The 7,517-nt window shown below is 38.6% G+C and overlaps 1 pseudogene; it reads left to right on the top strand.

Annotated features, from left to right (window-relative positions):
- The first annotated feature begins 6,591 nt into the window (after positions 1–6,591).
- On the top strand, positions 6,592–7,244 carry LOC129478551 (cyclin-dependent kinase 2-associated protein 2-like; annotated as a pseudogene).
- The last annotated feature ends 273 nt before the right edge of the window (positions 7,245–7,517 follow it).

Genomic DNA, 7,517 nt, shown 5'->3' with positions numbered 1-7,517 from the left:
TTGTTCTTTATCACATGTAAATGGTTTTTCCAAATATAAAATGAGATAATTGTAGATAAATATCTATATTAGTTAAAATAAAAATGGAACATTAAAATAAAGACTTTTGGAGTCAAAATAGGATGGTGGTATGCACTATCTTATCTAAAATTCTGTCTTAGAATTTCTTATGAAAGCATAACTTGTGTAGAAAAAAGATTATACTTGATGTGCTCTGAATTAGAATATAAATAATGTCACATGTGCATCCATGGGTTTTCCTTCAGAACGCTAAATAAATTGTATTACACAAATGACATATTTGTTGGCTCTCACCTGTGTGTGAGCATAGATACGGAAATGTGACTTTGAGGGAAACCTATTGGAGTAGGGGCTAACACTGATGATCAAAGAAGGCAAAGCATGGAGTAGCACAGCTTAACATAGACTTGAGGTGTAAGAAGGCATGATGGGAGCTCAAGACATGGGTAGGCAATGGTTAATACTCAAAATTCCAGGGAAATAGTCACTCCAGTTCTCTTCATGGCTAGAAAATATTTATCTAATCAACATAGGCTCAGGAGCAAGACTTCAGTATGACATAAAAGAAACTGATTAAAATTAAAACACACTTCACATCTTAGGAACACTAGGGCTTGTGGTCTAAATAAAAAGTTCATGAAGACATTCGTGACATTAATTCCATATTCTGCCAATTACTGTCTCTTGAGACCTTTAGAAAAGTTCCTTGTAGGAAACTCACAAGATAATTGAGACAATTAAATAAAACAATGCATATAAATGATCTGGAGCCATCCCTGTCATTCAAAACATGTTTTGTAAATATTAGCCATTATCATTGACAAGTTTCCAAATGCCAATTCAGGATTGAGATGAAGGTGGAGAGCTACTTAAATAAAATACCCAAGGTGGATATGAATGGGGAGCTTGCAATATAGGAATGTTTATATCAGAATGCGGACCAAGAAAAAAACTAAGATGCAGTTCAAACATCCAGGGGAAAACACCGAATCTTGTCCTACACCTTATTCATAGTCAGGCATCATTTCAGGTATAAGGCCAGGTCTTAATGCCCCTTGCAGAGCCACCACTACCCTGGTCAACTGGCTGAATGCAGCCAGCAATGCTGTATTCTCTGCCTCTCCATCTCTCTGCCTCTTTCTCTTTTTCTCTTTCTTACACACACACACACACACACACACACACACACACACACACTCTTTACACACACTCTTTGTTGGCCAAAGAGTGCATATGGGTCACTGCAAATCTTCATAAATTAATAATGTTCCCATTAATATTGTTCCCATAACTACTGATAGGATCAGCAGTATGTGCTCCTGGATTCTGGGCAAGCCAGTGTCAGTGACCAAGTGTAGCCAGTGTAGAAACAAGCCGGTGTCAGTGACCAAGTGTAGCCAGTGTAGAAACAAGCCAGTGTAGAAAGTGACCCAAGTAATTCTGAAACACAGACGAGATACAGTTATCTTTGAAAACATTGTTCTCACTTCAGTCTTTTAGTTAGATTAAAAAAAAAAACAAGAACACAATGACTAAGAGCAGGATTTGGGTATATACACATATATCTGCACTCATCCACCTTTATATCATCTTGTCATCACTAATCCATGTTTTATATTCTGTTCCTGTAAACATCAGCTCAAAATGGGGTAAATAGTAACTAACATTGAGTTTTAGAAAATAGACAAAATCTGGATATATAATAAGCAATTATCTCCCTTAGTATACATGATGTAAATGGAGGCAAAATATTTGCCTTTTGAACACTTCCAGTGCAAATTGTTACAGCCATTGAATCACCTATGAAGCTAATACTAATTCTAAAAATCATTCTCTGAATTGTTCTTTCTTTGGTTAGAGTCATCCTTTTGACTGACAAGCCCCATAAAAGCTTTCCAAGTAATGCAAAGAGGTTGCTAAGTGGAAAATATTTCAAGAGCTCTGAAAATATAAGCTTGACAGAATTCTAGCCTTGAAATCCTCAGTTTACAAGAAAATTTATTGTACACACATGTTGTAGCAGTGGAACGCAGTGTGTGGCATTAAATCTAAAAAAGAGACGGCCAAACACCTACAGTTCTACACTGGAAGTAAAAAACTGTCACCCAGAGAAGGAAGAAAATTGAGTACCAGGGAAAAAAAGACTCTAAAAAGCACCATGGGAATGTTATAAACTATTATTTTCCGAGCTCTGAGTTTGAGCTAGTAAGAGACTATTGGCTTTTTCAAATGGCTTCAACAGATGGAAAATAAAAATTACCAATGGATACACTGGAACCTTGTTTTACAGCTCTATACAGTCGAGACACATTACAAAGCAAAAAGTAAAACTGAATACCCTACATAAATACAGATTTTAACGGTTTTAGAGGTGACAAATATGTAGTTGGCTAGAGAGGGAAGACATTATAATTTTCTGCGACACAGTATGTCAGTTTGTGCAACTAGGAAGCCATCATTTCCAGAGGAAATCACAGCAGGTGTGACAGTCAACTGTAGTACCTCGTTCTGCTCTGCACACAGTGGCTCACCTGGCTTTTCCTGGCAGTGAGTATAAGGTTCATTCCAAGTGTTACAAAAGTGTGCAAGGACCATCATTAGGAAACACTGGAAAAACACAGTCTATTAGATAAAATTTAGTAATATTGCAAGTGGGAATATCTTCATTAATACTGATTCTTTGTGGCTCAGGGATTTAACAGCTCTCAACCCTTTGTCTTGGCCCTGAAACTATAATTTTCAATAGTGGCATCATTATAACCTCAAAATACTTGTTACAATGTCAGGTGTGAGAGACATAATAAAAACAAATAATTAGAGGCTATTCTCAGCAACATGAACTCAGTCAGAATTTTACTTTAGTGCCCAGAAACACTGTGAAAGAGAAGAAGAACCAGCAGAAAATGCTCAACACTTAAAGCAGCAAATCACCATCACTTGACTTTGTTCACACTTTTTTTTAAGTTAGAAACATATACGGGGGTTAAATCGTATATTTGATCTGTTACATAACAAATAGCAACAGAACAAGAATGATATTAGTAAATATAGTCAAGGGAATACAAAATGTCTTTAATTCCTCAGCATCAGAATATGTGGTTTCATGTATTCTCCACAGACTATGCAAAGTTCAAGATATATATATATACATATATATGTGTGTATATATATATTTGATATATACATGTATCTCATATATATACATGTGTATGTGTATATATATATATATATATATGATAAAGGACAAATAAGAGAAAACATCAGGCTTTTTATAAGTTCTGAGGAGTTAGGTGATTACCTTTCCTGTCATGTTTCCTAAATGAAGCCGCAATGTTATTTTGCTGCACACATTCTCGAATGAGCTCCTTTGTTGGGATATATATATATATATATATATATATATATATATATGCTTTGAAGAAAAGACTCAAGTACGAGTGTTTTCCCAGTAATAGCAAAGCCCTATTCACAACACCAACAAACACATAATTAATACAACTAAGTCCAAATTGTGCCAGCTAGATTGTTATGCTGACCCTGCAGGACAATTTATTATATTTCAAAGCAACTATTAGTAGCATATGCAAACAAAATGTGTGATGGCTTTAATTTTAATTTGGAGTGTGCAGCTGGGTGTGTTGTTTACCTACCATCTGTTAACCCTTCCTCCTTCTTACCAAAACCTGAATTTTTTTAGGTACTCACACCTCCTACAAATAGCTCAAATGACTTATAGGACACAGTATTTCTAACTACCAATATTTGTTCCTGAAATGCTCATCCATCTATTATGACATTCAATGGGAGATATTGCAAAAGTAGAGAGTTGAATATTTTTCCACATTATTTTCTAGTCATCTGGGTAATGTTCAAATTTAAGCAGCAAATGAGCCTTTTTATCAAATTCTAATAGTGCAATTTGTTCTGATGTCCACCCAGACATTCCAAGTGAGTCAAGGCCAGGTCCTGTTATGGGACCTTGTTATAAACAAGGTATTTTTATAGTTCAGCCCACGCTTCTTAGCCTCATCTAATATTAATCTTCCCAAACCCTTGGAATATTGGCAATGCTTACATTGATGACTATGAGCTTAGGAACAACACTGCCCCAGTATTACCATCTACTGGATAGGGCTGCTATCATGAGATTGACATTTGATGACATTCATTCGATGATGATAACACCATAAGATAGATATTAATTTTGTTGTTTTAAACAAATGTCCAAATACCCTGGAAAGTGGTCAGCTTTTAAGATGATGTCACATGCTGCTTCTAATGAGACTTCCACTGTTCAAATATTTTTGGAACAACTCTGTAGAAGGTCAACTGGAAGCTGCAGAAAAAGAGCTTGCTTTATTATACACTATGTACAAAATGATAGTGACTAAAGCCAAGGTTATCCACACAAATACTTAAGATATTTCACTTGTGACCAGTCCTAAACCACGCCATCTGGGTACAAACTAGAATCGCGTCATGTTTCAACATGTTGACAGTGGTAGAATTTTGACATGAAAATATTTGTTTTACGTGAGGATTTTCAAACATTTTATCATTAAATAACTTTTTCAGGCAAGTCTCTTATATGGCTATATTTACTGGTTTGGCAACACTAACCTGGACACCTTTGCTAACATCCTGGTTATTTTACTTGCTAACTTTTAGTCACTCATACTAGAATATAAGCTCCATAAAGCTATGGATTTTTTATTTTTTTATGTATCCCCAGTTCAGAAAACTGTGCCTAGTATATGATAGGCACCCAAGAGCTATTTGTTAAATGAATGAGTGAGCGAATGAACCTAGAACACAGAGCTAGGACATATGCTTTACAAAGGAATACCTAGGATACACCCTGCCAAGTAGCCAGTAGGCATAGCACTGAGAACAAAGACAAAGAGCAAATGATCACAGCACATCTCTGGCTCAGTAACTTGACAAGGATTTTTGCATCTTCAAACTTAACCACAAGAAGCATCTTTATGTGCTGTGACATTAGCATTAATATTAAAAGTTAATTCATTCTGAGAAACTGATAATCACTTGTCTTCTTTGATTTTTGGGTAAGAGTTTCTAGATGTCCTAAAGGAGGATTCATGAATGATTACTGAGCATGACATCATGGTCATCAAATTATTTCATTCATGACACCCGGGGAGACCCTAAAACTAAATTATGTCAAGTGTATCACTCAAAAATAAAAGTCAAAGTGGCTCCTTCACATCCTCCTTAGTGGCCAATTCATAAGGGCACATCACATAGCACCAATCACATTTACTTCATGAAGTTGCCCTTTCTCACAGTAAGGTGCTGACCCTTAAAGTCTCCAGCTAATGTCATCCTAGAGGATACTGTTTCTATATCACTACATTGAAACAAAACAAAACAAAAATGTATTCAGCAAATTTATACTTTATTATAGGGCTAGATCCTTTGGCATAAGTTATTTTATTTTAGTCTTCACTACTTTGAGATAGAGATTAATAGCACTGATTTATGAATTATGAAGTTTAGTGGTTGTGACTTGCTGAAAGTTAGACAGTTGGACCCGCAGCTTGGCTGTATTGATCCCATATCTTTAAGCCCACAGTTTTTTATACTTTCCCCAGCAGCCTTCTTACTGAACTTCTCAAAGTTGTTCTGTTCTCAACAATACACTTTCACATTCTGTATCATTGTAGTGATTGTTCAATGAGCATTCTGGAATAAGTTTTCCCAAGAGTCAAAAATAAGTTAAAGACCTAATTCACAAATGACAACATCCATAGTATGAAAAATAAAATAGCCTGGCCACAAGTGTGAAAGACCATTTCTTCTGAAAAACGACAATCAGCACACACAGACAAATGATTTGTCCTCCCTGATTTGTATGCAGCTAGTAGCTTGTCTGAACCCTTCAGGTTATAACCATGACACTGGGATACTTTTGATTTGTTTCTTAATTGAAAATCACATGGTAAGGATGGCCAAGTTCCGTATAGCACAATCTCATCATCTCGCAGGAGCAATCAATGACTTCAAAGCTGTCTGGCACTAATAGAAGCGCACTCAAACAGCTTTCAGGAGAACAAAATCACTGTCTTTCTCTTTTCTAATTTTTTAGCACAGTAGTTTAGAACAATGTAGGGAAAGCACATGACTGGAAGAGATGGAGGGTTTTTTTTTATTTTAGCTCTATCATGTTCTAACCGGGTTACCTTGGGCAAGTCACTTAACCTCTCTGGGTCTATATTATCTCATATGTAAGAACTGGAGATAATGATTCTTGACCTGCCAACCTCACAGGGCGGTTAGGAGAATCGATTGACAGAAGGTGGCATGCAAGTGTTGTGCAAATGTAAAAGGTCGGGCAAGGAAACCTGGAGATTTTCAATCAAGAACCTGACTTTTACTGTCCCATTCTATTTTTTATTCTACCTTAATATTCTAGTGAGGAAAATCACCCATGTCAAATTTCACAGATAACATTGTAACTTATTGATTTCATCCCCTATCTCTATACATATATTTTTAAAAAGATGTATATTGTTAATATAAAATTGGATTCCTTGTTTAGAAATGTGATTTTTCACCACGGGCTCCAGCACCCCTGGGCCGTGCACCCCGGTCCCTACAGGTGAGGATCCAGCTCCACCCCTGCTTGCCTGCCAGGCGGTGGAGACTTCGAAATGAAGACAGCGTGAGTTCTGCAATACTGGGCCTCCCGCCTACCCTCCCTGAGCCTCAGTTTGCTGGCCCGTGAAGTGAGCATAGTCACGAAGCCTCTCATCTCCGTCGGGCTCAGTGTCAGGAGTCGCTGCCCCTTTCAGACCGCTGTTTAACGACTTTGAACCGCCTTCCATGGGCTATGTGCAGGCGATGAAGCCACTGGCGCCCAGGGCTCCCAGAGCACCTACAAGGACCTGCTGTCGGTCATAGAGGAGATGGGCAAAGAGATCCGGCCTGCCTATGCTGGCAGCAAGATCACCATGGAGCGCCTGAAGAGAGGTATCATCCATGCCCAGGCCCTAGTCAGAGAGTGCCTGGCAGAGACAGAGTGGAACGCCCGCACGAAACAGGAAGGCCCTCGGCCTCAGGGGCTAGACCTTTCCTGGCCACTGCAGAGCACTCGCTTCTCCCTGGCCTTCATCCCGAGCTGGACTAGCCATCTTGAGCTTCCGGTCCTATGTCCCTTGGTGGGTGCCCTCCAGGAACCAAGGGGCGGCTCTCACTCCAGGTAGTAGGAGGTAGCAGGTAGGTCCTGCTACCCCAAAAACAAGAGTTAGCAGGTAGGTCCCGGTGAGTTCCACCCATGACCTGCCAACAGTGTTGCCCACTGGAACTTTCTGTGGCCCCACCATGCAGCTCTTCCCAGCACTTCTCCCACTTTGTCCTGAGCCTCCTTCTCTCCCAGCAGGGGCTCAGGCCTGGCACCTCTCTGCCCTATGTCCTGAGCCACAGTGACTCTTTTCTCAGTGTGTCTTTTGCTAAATATGCCCTTTTCATATTAATAA

Source organism: Symphalangus syndactylus, chromosome 3 (assembly GCF_028878055.3).
Source record: "Symphalangus syndactylus isolate Jambi chromosome 3, NHGRI_mSymSyn1-v2.1_pri, whole genome shotgun sequence".
Taxonomy (NCBI): Eukaryota; Metazoa; Chordata; class Mammalia; order Primates; family Hylobatidae; genus Symphalangus; species Symphalangus syndactylus.
The sequence above is the reverse complement of the archived record's forward strand: the minus strand, read 5'-3'. Positions and strand labels throughout refer to the sequence as shown.